This window comes from Agelaius tricolor, unplaced genomic scaffold (genome assembly GCF_023055355.1).
Source record: "Agelaius tricolor isolate 1412-34295 unplaced genomic scaffold, bAgeTri1.0.p SCAF_1, whole genome shotgun sequence".
Taxonomy (NCBI): Eukaryota; Metazoa; Chordata; class Aves; order Passeriformes; family Icteridae; genus Agelaius; species Agelaius tricolor.
Window position 1 is genome coordinate 5,042 of NW_027269261.1, and position 12,459 is coordinate 17,500.

General features: G+C 51.0%; 1 protein-coding gene across 1 annotated transcript in view; it reads right to left on the minus strand.

Annotated features, from left to right (window-relative positions):
• Window positions 1-9,687: 9,687 nt before the first annotated feature.
• The window catches only part of LOC139600194 (trichohyalin-like), a 6,661-nt gene continuing 3,889 nt past the window's right edge, over window positions 9,688-12,459 (minus strand). Inside the window, exons 2-4 of the mRNA XM_071448193.1 lie at window positions 12,176-12,459; window positions 11,492-11,555; window positions 9,688-11,242 (exon numbers count right to left, since the gene is read on the minus strand). The exon at window positions 12,176-12,459 is cut by the window's right edge and continues 3,661 nt beyond it. The gene's annotated coding sequence lies outside the window, so the exon portion shown is untranslated. The remainder of the gene's footprint in view (window positions 11,243-11,491; window positions 11,556-12,175) is intronic.

Sequence of the window (12,459 nt, forward strand, 5' to 3'; positions counted from 1 at the left end):
TTCTCAGAGATTGGCTCTGCTTTTCCTCCCGGGCAGATCTCTGCTGAGTGCTTCACAATTGCCTGTTTGGAGGAGGGGGGGAAAAGAGGTTAGCCAAGTTTTTTATCCAGACTTAGCTGCTGGCTTTGCCTCCTCCTGACTTCCTTCTGCTAAGAAAACAGCTGCCTTTGGACTTCTAGGGGCAACTTGCACGTCATGCCTGAAAAGGAACTACAGAAAAGCGCCTCATTTATAAAGCCTCAGCCAAGAAGACAGATGCAGCTGCAGCTTCGCCATGCCCACTGCCTGCAGAGCCGGCAGGCACCAGGCCAGCTCTGCTCCTCCTTCAAGTTGTTCCCAAAGCTGCTGGAAGAACTGAAGGCTCCTTTGGCCTTCCATTGCTCGGCTTGTCCCGAGAAAGAGCTTTGAGTGTTGTTACCCCTCCAGAAAGGAAGGGCCTTTCTGTCTCACACGCTCGGTGACACAAGGCTACGCAGCCTCTGCTCCAGGTGGGAAGGGCTTCCTTCCTCCTCTGGCACCCGGCTGGCACAGGGCACAGGTTGCTCAGAGGTCCTGGGGCTGCCCCATCGCTGCAAGTGTTCAAGGCCCGTCGGTGCTCTGCGATGAGGCTCTGAGCAAGCTGCTCGATGGAAGCACGTCCCTGCCCACGGCGGCAGCAGCCTTGGAATGAGGTGATCTTTAGAGCCCCTTGCAACCTGAATTCTTCCATGATTCTGGGAACTGAAAAAAGCGGGGAAAGAAATCTGTAAAGGTCACTAAATGCATCCAAGCACATCCCCAAGGATCCAATCCTCAGCAGCCCATGCAAGGCAAGGTCAGAGCTCTCTGCCCACCGAGGACACGGCAAGCAGCACGGACCTTTCTCCCACTCTCCAGCACGGAGAAGTGGGAAGCCAGAGGGAGTCCGTCTGTTTACAGACACCGGAGGGCGGCGGGACGGGGCGGGGGGGGACGTGGCGGGCGGTCTTACCTTGCAAAGCTGGCGGCAGAAAGGGCGGGCAGCGCCGCCGCCCCGCCGGGATTTTCCGGCCCGCCGTCGCTTCCGCCGACTGGAGAGGCGCGTGCGCGGGCTCGAGGGGGGGTGCAGCCCCGTTCCCGTTCCGACGGCGTTCGCCCGCCCCCGCTCGCTGCCCCCGGCCCGAGGAGCGCTGCGACCGCGCCTCCGCCGCCCGCCGAAAGCGGCCCCGCCGGGCCGCCCCCCCCCACCGGCCATTCTTCTCAGCCATCGTGTCCCTTTTGCACTCCTGAACGTCTTTCACCCCTCCCGGCCATTTACCGAGCCCGCCCCGCCCGCCCCTCGCTCCCGCCCCGCCCGCCCCTCGCTCCCGCCCCGCCCGCCCCTCGCTCCCGCCCCGCCCGCCCCTCGCTCCCGCCCTTGCCCCTCGCTCCCGCCCGCCCCTCGCTCCCGCCTCGCTCGGCAGCCGCGCCCTTGCCCCGCCCCCGGCAGCCAGCGGCGAGGGGCAGGGCGCTGGCTCGGGGGGCTGCAGTACCGCGCTCTGGCCACAGGGCGGCAGACTCCCGGGTCCGCGATATCCCCGCCCTTTTGGCCGCCATTTTGAGAAGGTCAAAAAAAAAAAAAATCCCGCGACATTGGCGACGCGCCACTCCCAACATGGCGGCCGAGAGAGGACCCCTTCGGGCGAGAGAGGCGGTTACTCACATGCCGGTCAGAAACACGCCAAAATACGCCCGCCCGCGGCGCCGCTGACCACACAGCCCGTGTCGGGTACACCTAAAACGCCACAAAAATTCCGCCGGGGCTGCGCCGGCGTCGGTGTTCCGTGCAGGCAGTCCGCATAGACACACCGGGGCCCTCCGGTTGCCCGCCCTTTTGGCCGCCATTTTCAGAAGGTCAAACAAACTCCCGCGACAGTGGTGACGCGCCACTTCCAACATGGCGGCCGAGAGAGGACTCCCCCCTTCCCCCCCTCGGCCGAGAGAGGCGGTTACTCACATGCCGGTCAGAAACACGCCAAAATACGCCCGCCCGCGGCGCCGCTGACCCCACAGCCCGTGTCGGGTACACCTAAAACGCCACAAAAATTCCGCCGGGGCTGCGCCGGCGTCGGTGTTCCGTGCAGGCAGTCCGGATAGACACACCGGGGCCCTCCGGTTGCCCGCCCTTTTGGCCGCCATTTTCAGAAGGTCAAACAAACTCCGCCACGCGCCACGCCCAAGAGGGCTGCCTGGCGGCGGCGGGCTGCAGTACCGCGCTCTGCCCACAAGGCGGCAGCACTGCCGCCCACCCCAGCCGGGGGCGCCGCGCGCCTTGGGCCTGCGGGCGGCCAAGGCGGCAAAAAAGAACAGGGGCCACCCCCCCCAAAAACTCCTCTAAAAATAAATGCCAAAAACCTGCCTCTTACCAAACAAGAACCAAATAAGCCCCCTTTCTTTCATGCCTTCTTGAAATAAATTTGATAGTTCTAGTTTTCCTAGTTCTATTCACACGCATATTTAGACCGGACAGTGATGTGTTACGTCCTTTATACCATCTATTATGCCTATTCCTATTATCTGTATTTATTCATACTTTGTGGTTGTAGCAATGTCATTATATATTGATTGTATATTTCTAGACTTCCATTTAGATTTCTATCATACTTTTATTCTTCCAAAAAAAATCCCATCTCTAACCAAACAAATACCAAAAAACCCTTCTTTTCAACTCTATTGAAATAGTTTTATATTTAGAGCTTGCATAATTAGATTCACTTTTATAGTCACCGTTTATACTGATGCATTCCATTCATCATTACATAGCACATATCTATTATTCACATCATAGAGATAAATCATTATTTTTATCATGTACCAAATCTACTGCTACAACTTCTTTTTTCTAATATTTTCAATTTTTATATCCATCTTGATGTATTCATGAGATCTTTTTACAAGTAGATTTCTACCTTTCTATCATTTGTATTTGTAGCTTTTATAATAAAACCCCTGCTTTTGCCAAGTAAAAAACAAAACCATCCTTTCTTTTAAACTACTTTTAATAATGTTGTTGTATTTACAGTTACCATATCTATAATGTTTTACATATTATATCATAGCGATGTACTAGATTTATAGCTGTTTCCTATAATATACCATCATAAGATATATACGGTATCGCTTGTATTACGTGTTGTATGGATTTATGTCACTTTACATTTACAATCCTTTAATAATTTGATCTATATATATATATCTGCATAGATTCGCAACACATTTCTAGATTTAAAATTTCCTTTGAGCTGTGTTTATACTTAGCATCTCTATTGATATATCTATCAACATACGCAATGCTCTTTGAAAAATACAATATCTTATTGGAATAGATCATGACTTAAGTTACCTGTTAAATTTTAAATAGAGATCGAATAGATCAAAATAAAAGTTGATTCCCATTTCTACACATCTACTCGTTTTGTTTAAAGATAGCTATCCTTAGAATTTTACATTTAAAATCCAATTCCTAAATGCAATGACAAAACAAACAGCATCGAATTCCCACCAATGTCTTCCAAAACCATCAAGATACCTCCACCAGCCAAACGACTGCCAGCGAAAAAAACACACAACACTCTTTGCACTAACAGTTCTCATCACATCAGAAAAACGGAACCAAACGAAAAGAAAACCCTGGAGAAACACACGCAGCAAATCACAAAAACCTCTAAAAAAACCCAAACCAACTCGCTCAACTCCAATCAGTGCCACTGACCCTGAACGTTATTTTAAAAACTAACCGAAGTTCTACATCTACACTAACTCAAAGAATAAGCAATACTCTGTCAAAAGAACTTTAGAAACTTTAGAAAGCGAACTAATGAACGAAATAGAAAAAAAACAAAAAATCTCAACCACTAAAAAATAAGAAAATAACTGCCCAAAAAAAAAAAAAAACAAAAAAACCCTACTTAAAAAGACCCACCATATAAATACCCACGTTCCCAAAAATAAAACTGATCAATAACCACCAAATACGTCAAAGGACAACAAGAAACGAAAAGAAAAAAAAGAAAAAAAGAAAAAAAAAAAACCAAAAGAAAATACATTTGTAAAACAAAAGTCCCCCAAACCAAAGCAACTTTAATTTACCTCAAAACAATTATTCCCAACTGAAGAAGAAACGCATAGAGCCTCATTCGATCAAAATAAAAATACCACCCAGAAATAAACACAAAGCCGAAAGAGAAACGTAACCATTGACAAGATCTCCCAAAGGATCCGTCACAATAAAACGTACACTACAATCAAGCAAACCAAAGAAATAAAAGCCCTGGAAGACGAGAAACACAAACGCAATTAGAGAGATTTTAAAAACCCCGCTGCTATTAACGACACGACGCCACCTCGAACCCACCGAAACAAACGCTACACGCCCACGCTAATAAAAGCCACGGCGACAGAGTTAAAATCCGAGCCGCTGCTTCACGCAACGACCCGTAGAAACCATTGCACGCCTTTAAAAGCAGAATAGCCCGGCAAAAAAAAATATCCGACTGCAGAACTCGATTCAAACCAAGCCTTTATCGTCACCACCCGAACCGAGAACCGTACCGGTCAGGAAGAACGCCATAGCCCTTAGCGCACACCCGCTGCGACCAGAACAAACCCGTGCGATCGATCCCTACAAAGCCACCTCCGAACCGCGACACCCCAGAACTTGCGGCAGCCCAACCCCGCGCTGCCGGCCCCGGACGGAGCGCGGCTCCCGGCGGCAAAGCGGCTCCTCCGGCGGCTGCTCCGGCGCGCAGGGGCGGCGCCGCCCCGGAGACCCCCCCGCCCCCGCCCGCTCCCCCTGCCCGGGGGGCCCCGGCGGCGCCCGAGCCCCGCGCCCGGAGCGGACAGAGCGGCCGGCACCGGCCGGGCCGGCGCAGCAGCGCCCGCGCCGCCTCTGCCGCCCTTGGCCGGCCCGGCGCCAGCTGCCCTCGGCTCCGCACGGCGCCTCGCACCGGCAAAGCGGCTCCGCCGCTGCCGCGCCAAATTCCCCCCGCGCCTCGGCACCCGCCCGGCCCGGGCCGGCAGCGCTCCCGAGCGGCAACGCTCCGGCCCGGGCCGCGGCCACAAGAAGCGCCCTCAAATGCAGCGGCACAGCCCGACTGCAGCCCTGCAAACGCCGCCAGAGCTGCGGCTTCCCGCAACTCAACCCCGAAACTGACGCCGCGGGCGGCGCTCACCTCGCTTCAACAAGGGCAAAGAAATGGCTTCTCCCCTTCAAGTTCATCCCCTGGGAGAGCAGAAAAGAAGGGGCTTTCCTCCAATGAAATCCTTCAAGCCATGTGCAAAGGGGGATTTTGACCTCCATTCAAACCCTTGCAAAGGAGGGACACCAGCGCTGTCCCCTCCATTTAAACCTTAGGATGATGAAAATGGGCTGGCTACCTTCAAATCAAAGCCATCCGATGACAACAATACTTTGCCCATTCCCGTTCAAATGGAACGCAGGGATTCCCTGGCACCCCTGGGATACCCCTAACAGCCGGGAAAAGGCAGCTTTTCCTTCAACCGACATCCTTGGAACCGCAAGCGAAAGCGGATCCCCCCCAGTTCCAACACAGACAATATTAGGAGAGTAGCTGCTTGCCTCTCCTTCATTTCTTTTGTCTTCACAAGCTCCCTTTTTGTTCCTGGGGAAGCGGGGAGGGGGGACTGCCAAGATCCAATTGAAAAGGGAAAGGACCAAAGTCCCCGCTCCAAATCCACACGCGCTCACCCGTTCGGCTGCTGCTTCCCGGCACAAAGATTCGTCCCTCGGCACCTCCTTGAAGCGATGCTCCGCGGATCCAAGCGCGTATCCAGGTGTTCGCCCAGACGCTGCGAGAAGCTCTCGCAGTCCTTCCATGAGACAGCCCCGGGAGCCCCCCATGAACCCCTCTACTCAGCAGCTCCATGCAAAAGGCAGCTGAGGCGAAGCCTCCCCCTAAAACAGCCTCGCACCCCCCCCCCCCCCCCCCGCCCGGCAGGAGCCGGCCCCTCATCATCCTCACAGCTCACACCTGGCGCTGATGCCACTCTCCAACAGCGCCTCTCCCCGTCCAGCACACAGCCCGCTTCTCACAGACACAGAGCCAACAGAAATCTGCTCCGGGTGCTGGCTGTTCTTAGTCCGTCTGCTTCCACAATTCAGACACGGACGTGCGCTGATGGCACTGAGGGAAAGCTTTCCAGTGCACAAAACTGTCATTCTGGTAGCACGCTTTGAGACGCCTTCAGAAAAAGCAGAATCAGCGCCGCCTCCTAAGAGCCCTGCTGAGGAACCCCGCCCTCCTTGGGACACCCAATGCAGCAGAGCTCGAAAAACGAGGGCAAAAGTCAAGCTTGGAGTGGAAAAAGACAATAGAAATACAGCAGCCTTTCAAGAAAGCCTTCACACAGTAATAGTGGGAGCCGGTCCCGTTTCTTCTTTCCTTGCTCTCTGGAATGACATCAATACGAAGTAAAAAACCCACACGAAACACAAGGCAGAGCTGGGATTTGACACGTCTTCCTTTTGGCTCTCGGGATGACAAGCGCCTCTTCCGGGACTGCGACACGCTTTGGGCGCTGGCAGAGAACGGAGGCAAAAGGTGCCAGAGAGCCCTTTCTATCGCCTTCAGCCCCTGCAGCTGTTCTGAGGGTTCCAGGGCACAGCTCGGTCCGTTCCTAGATCAAAACCTCACGGCAATATCTTCAGAACTACTACCCATCTCCAGTCGGAACCTTCTACATTCCTGTAAACAAATGAGTGCATAGAGAGGCTTTCTCCCCAGCTGAGTTTAGAGACCAATTCCTATTCTTTAGCAATACCTAGAAAACCGAATGCCTTGCCAGGTTTTAGCATCCTACACCCACTCACCCCTCCCTGTGCATTTGGTGGCAGCTTTGGGTCCCTCTGGGGGACGGCACCCAGCGTGACCCCCGCCCCTCGCCCGCCCCCCACCTGCTCCTGCACCGCCGTGGGGCTCCCTCTCCTGGGCACCTTGGGCTGCCCCCAACGGCATCAGAGCCCCGAGTCTTCACCCCGCCTTTCCCTGACCCCCAAAGAAGGCTCCGAACGAATCCGACTGCCCCGGACAGCAGCGCAGCGCTTCCCCCAAGCCCTTCCCACACGTGCATAGCCCCAGCAAGGGATTCTGCTGCAACAAGAAAGGGGGGGCAGCCCCCAGAAGGCTTGAGGTTCCTGCCCAGCCTCGCTGTCACGGGCCAGGGGCAGCGAGAGAGGGAGCGGCACAGACGGCGGGGACGGCCCGGCACGGAGCGGGGGCCGCTCTCAGCGCGATGCCGGCAAAGCCGCAGCTCCGGCGCTGTCGGCCGCGCTGCTTGAGCGGCACGGGGGGATCCGCCGAGAGCCTCCGGCCCCGCGCGGGGACTCCCGCAAGGGCCCAGGGGCGCCGGGCTCCGGCCCTCGGGGCTTTATTCTCCGGCAGCCCGAGCCCCGCGGCTGCGGGGCAAAGAAGGAAAGGGGGCACGGGAAGAGAGGAGCGAGAGCAGGGCACGACAAAGGGCGGCGAGGGAGCTCGGGCTGTGCAGGAAAGCGGCACGGGAAGGGAAAGCCCGGGACGAGGGTACACGGAGGCTGGGCACAGGAAGGAGACAGGGGGAACAGAAGGGAGTAGCGGGCTAGGGACAGGACAGGAAGGAGCCGGCTTTGCGGGGGGAGAGGGAATGGGGGAAAGGGAGCGAGAGAAGGCGAAGACGGGGAGAAGGAAGGAGGGCTAGAGAGAGGGACAGGCGGGGAAGCCTCCCAGAGCCCCGGCTGCACCCCGAGCCCGGCCCGGCGCCTCGCCCTGCCCGGGATGCTGCGGCGCTCGGCGGAGCTCGGCTCGCTCCGGAGACGCTCGGCTCCAGTCGGCTCTTGGCGCCTGCATTCGCCTCTTCGGCCGAGCTCGCCTCGCTTCGGCCCAACTCCCAGCCGCTCTGTGCCTTCGGCGCGCCTCGGCTCCGCTCGCCTCGCCTCGGCTCCCCGACGGCGGGCGGGCAAGCGCCGCCGCCTCCCGTTCAGCTCGCCCGGCTCGGGGCTCTCCCGCTGCCGCGTCCCGCGGGCGGCCCGGCCACGGCGCGGACACGACCGGGAGCGCGGGCTCGGGCAGGAGCTCATTAGGCTGGGAGCGCACTGGCGCTAAGCAGCGCGCACGAGAGCAGCAGGCTCGCTTCGCCTGAGCTCGGCTCGCTTCGCTTCAGGCAGCCTCGGAAGCCTCGCCTCGGTTCGCTCGAGGCCGTCAGGGTCGGCCGCTCTCGCCTTGCTTCGGCCGAGCTCGTGCGATTCCCCCGAAGGCGGCGGCGTTCGGTTGTGGTTTTAGAAATATCCTCCTCTATCGATTGGATCTCTCTACAGTTAGATTTATATTTCTAGAATACGTCTATTAATCCAAACAAAAACCCCATCTCTAACCAAATAAATACACGAAAACACCTTCTTTTAAACGGTATCGAAATATTTTTATACTTTGTGTAATTATACTCACATTTATATTTATCGTTTCTTTTGATGCAATCTATTAATAATGATCTATAATATCTATAAAATTCTAGACATGTATTTAAAGTATTATCTATATTATGTATCGTATCTACTGCTGCAACTGATTTTTTCTTCTAGTTTTAAACTTTCTCTGTATGTATTTATGATATCTTTCTAGACTTAGATTTCTACCTTCATATTCTTTGTATTTATCATTTTTATCATCAAAACCCTGCCTATTGACAAGTAAAAAAAACCGCTTTCTTTAACGATCTAAAAAATATTTTTATACTTATAATTTTCATATTTCTATTTCTAATTTGCTCTCTAGTACGTGATAACATACCTGCTCCTGCACCGCAGTGGGGCTCCCTCTCCTGGGCACCTCGGGGTGCCCCCAGGGGCATCAGAGCCCCGAGTCTTCACCCCCCCCCCCCTTTTCCTCTAGTTAGAAACTACACTGGAACTTTTTTCTGGAAACAAAGACATGACCTAAATCCTCTCCCCATGTCCTAGAGAGATAGATGTTCAGTTCTTAGTTGACTGGGCAGCAGTTTCTTCAATAGAATGATAAACAATATGGAAAGGTTTTAGCTACAAGCAAATAGGCAAATCTGAACAAGGTCCTGGTGGCCAGCCACTGCAGTTCTTTTGAAGCAATTTTTTAAACAATCAAATACTGATACCACAAAAAATAAAGCAAAAAGCTGACTACTGGCTAAGAAAGAAGGAAAAATTAACTTTGGACGACAACAACAACATTCCAAGGACACAGGCTTTTTTCCAATCTCAGACCTTATTACTACTACCTCTCTTGGGAATTCTCATCGTGGATCCCAAAAGGAATAAATCCCTCAGCGTGTCCTAAAGCACCAAGGAGCTACCTACAAGTGAAGGTGGCTACTTTCAGTGCAGACACAGCTGATGACACAGCAGTGGCACAGTTCCGTGCTGCACAGGGATAGTACTGTCTCCTCTTCTCCAGCAGCTGACTCTCTCCTGCCATGGCTTCTGTAAATGCATCAGAGCACGACCTTAACCACAAACAGGCAAGAAAACACCATCCGAAGTCTTTCATTAAGCAGTACAAGAAGGGTTCCAAGCAGAGACCAACAGAATTTCAAGGAAGCAGTATGCAATTAAACCCCCTCAGATTTGTTCAAGTAGCCGGCAAAATGGAACCATTCAGAAATGACAAAGAAAACCCCCCCAAGTATTTATACAGGAGTCCTTAATGTCAGAAAGGGGATGACAGGTTATGTTCAGATAAGATGAATGTTTATTTGGATCTATAAATAAACTTCTCTCGTGGTCCTTTGCCAAAAAATAGAACCTACAAGTGAACACCTACACCTGCCTCAAGAGACCTAACGAGCCCCTGGCAGCCACCGGCATCAAAGCGCAGTGGATGTTTCTAATCCAGGCTAAGGAGAACAATGTCACCTTTTGTTCTCTCCAGTTTGTTTCCTCTGCAGTCCTAGTTGCTTCTTATGATTTTTACAGTCTCTGTATCTTCTCGGGCAGCGCTGAGTCTGACGACCGGGATACGAGAGTCCTTCCCTGCCCTACGGAGAGAACCAGGAAAAAAAGTTCAAAAAAGAACAGGGCAGTTTGAAGTTAATACCTCCGACGAGAAGCAGCACCCGACAAACAGAGCAACGGTGAACAAAGCGTGACACCTCCCTGGGGACAGAAGACTTACAAACTCTCCGGGATTTACAATTCCAGTAACCAAGCCCTTCAGCACAGCAGCCAAGTGTCCCATTAGGTGGTGCTGCACCAAAGCACGATCCGAGAGGTTCCAAAGAGTGAAATGCACGTTACTGTCCAAAGACGTCAAATCTTGCAAAATAACAAAACTACAATAGATCTAAACTACAGGGCAAGAGTACAAGTGTTAGCTTGAGGAGCTGGAACCATCCAGGTGAGCAACTGCTAACTGGATCCTCAACAGACTTTGAGGAACCCTTCAGGATACAGAAGGGTTTTCCCCAGAAATTGCACAGGCCGAGTTTTGATAGAAGTGCACTTGCCAGATGCTCAGAAACGTCACCCATCCTCCTCCGGGTGTCCTGAGAGAGCTGCGAATGGCTCTCACCTGGTTTGAGCTGGTTCTGTAAGGGCTCAGGGTGAATTTCACCAGATGCAACCAAACTGGGCAACACCCAGTGGGACAGAAGGAACCCAAAGCTTGTTTTACCCAAAGCTTGGGTAAGCAGAGCTCCAGCAAATACTGAGGAAACGGACAGAACGGGGTAACAAATAATAAACATAACTTTTTTTTTTTTAACTTGCCTTTTTTTTTTTTTTTCAGATGAGCAAAACAATTAAGGAGAAGGTGAAAACCTCACCATGACTGAACATTTCATCACCTGTAAGCTGACCATCCTTAGCATAGAGGACTCCAAATTTAAAATTCACCGATCCCTGGAAAATAAAACCAAATATTATTTGGTGAACAGTCAAACAGAAGACATAAAAATTTGTTTCCTCTAATCTTTGCATACATCCTACACGTTAGAACATACATTTTATACCATCTCCTACTACACAATAATTTACCTTTAAACTTTGATAGTATAGCATAAAATCATTAACTTAGACGGGTGATCAATTATTATTAAGTTGGTGCTTCAAGTTATTTTTGCTGTCAGGTTCAAAAAAACATGACTTCTTTTTACTGTAACGAGCAATTGATTTAGAAGTCATCAAAAGCCCATCCAAATACAAAGCCGTATTCACCGGACGGGTCTGTGAGCAAGAAGTAGTTAGGCTTGTACTCACCTCTTGCCCTTCAAGAACCAATAAATCCTGTCAACAAAAACAGCATCTTTAGCCCCCTCCTATTAAAGATTCTACAAGGATGATGGTTTTATTGGTGTTTAGAAGTTTGGATTTAAAATGGCCAGTTCAATGGATAAAGAGACAGTTTAAGTAGTATTAGATTATTATTCTTATTAGCTACTGGAAGAAACAAACCAGTAGGATCTATACTTAATTACTTCTATTTCCAGGAAATCATAAAGAAAAAGAACCAAACCAAAAAAAGTCACTTCCTACCTTTTGTATCTCAGGATGAAAAATGTCTCTTGGGCTCTTCTCCAGTTTCTCCAGACTCCTGGCACTGAAATGCAAATGAACGAGTGCTTTATAGGAGGGCAAGTGCACATTCCAACCCCGAACCACCAACCGATGGCAGTTACAGCGCTTACAAAATGAATCCTTCCCAGAGCCTCTGGGAAATGGAACGGTTTGTGCAACTGCCATTTCTCCCCCAAAATACTAACTCCCAACACTTCCTAAACTTAGTTTGCATTTTAAAAACAGAAATTAGGGAGACTCAGGGTGGAGATCAGGTTGGAATTGATTTCCTTCTAAAGCACAGGGGCTCTGTTCCATCACCCTTCACTTTGGCTCCACACGGAATCACAGGGAGCATTTTAGGAGGGCTCAAGAACCAATTCTATTTCTCTCTTTTTTCTAGTTCTCTCTCTTCCTAAATAATTCAAGGCAAGTCAAATGAAAAAGGACAAGTTCAGCAGCAAATTCACACTTTTTCCCTTTGTCTGCTCAAGAACAGCCTTTAAAACCACTTCTTGCTGCCTTCAACGGTTAAGACTTACAAAACGGTTTCGCAAGTTTGATAGGTTTATCATAAAAACCACAGAACGCAAGCTCTGAATGACAGGAAAAGGTACACAGGCAAATATCTCAGCTGATGGTGGCTTATTTGTAAACACAGACCTTAACGGAGATTGCACGGAGAATGTTTCAGTGGGACTCTAAGGGAAAAATATTTCCTGAGTACCCTGTAAACAAGAAAAGCTAGGATATATTACAGGACATACCCACGTGTTCTGCATATTCAAATAGGATTATCAATAAAAACATTTAAGAAGGAAGAAAACCAAGGTAATTTTACTCAGCTATATTTACTGCCGATTTAGAGGAAAAAAAAAAAAAAAAAGTGAACCAGAAACGCCTACAGTAGAACTTTAAAACAATTGCTTGGATAAAAGCAGCTCATG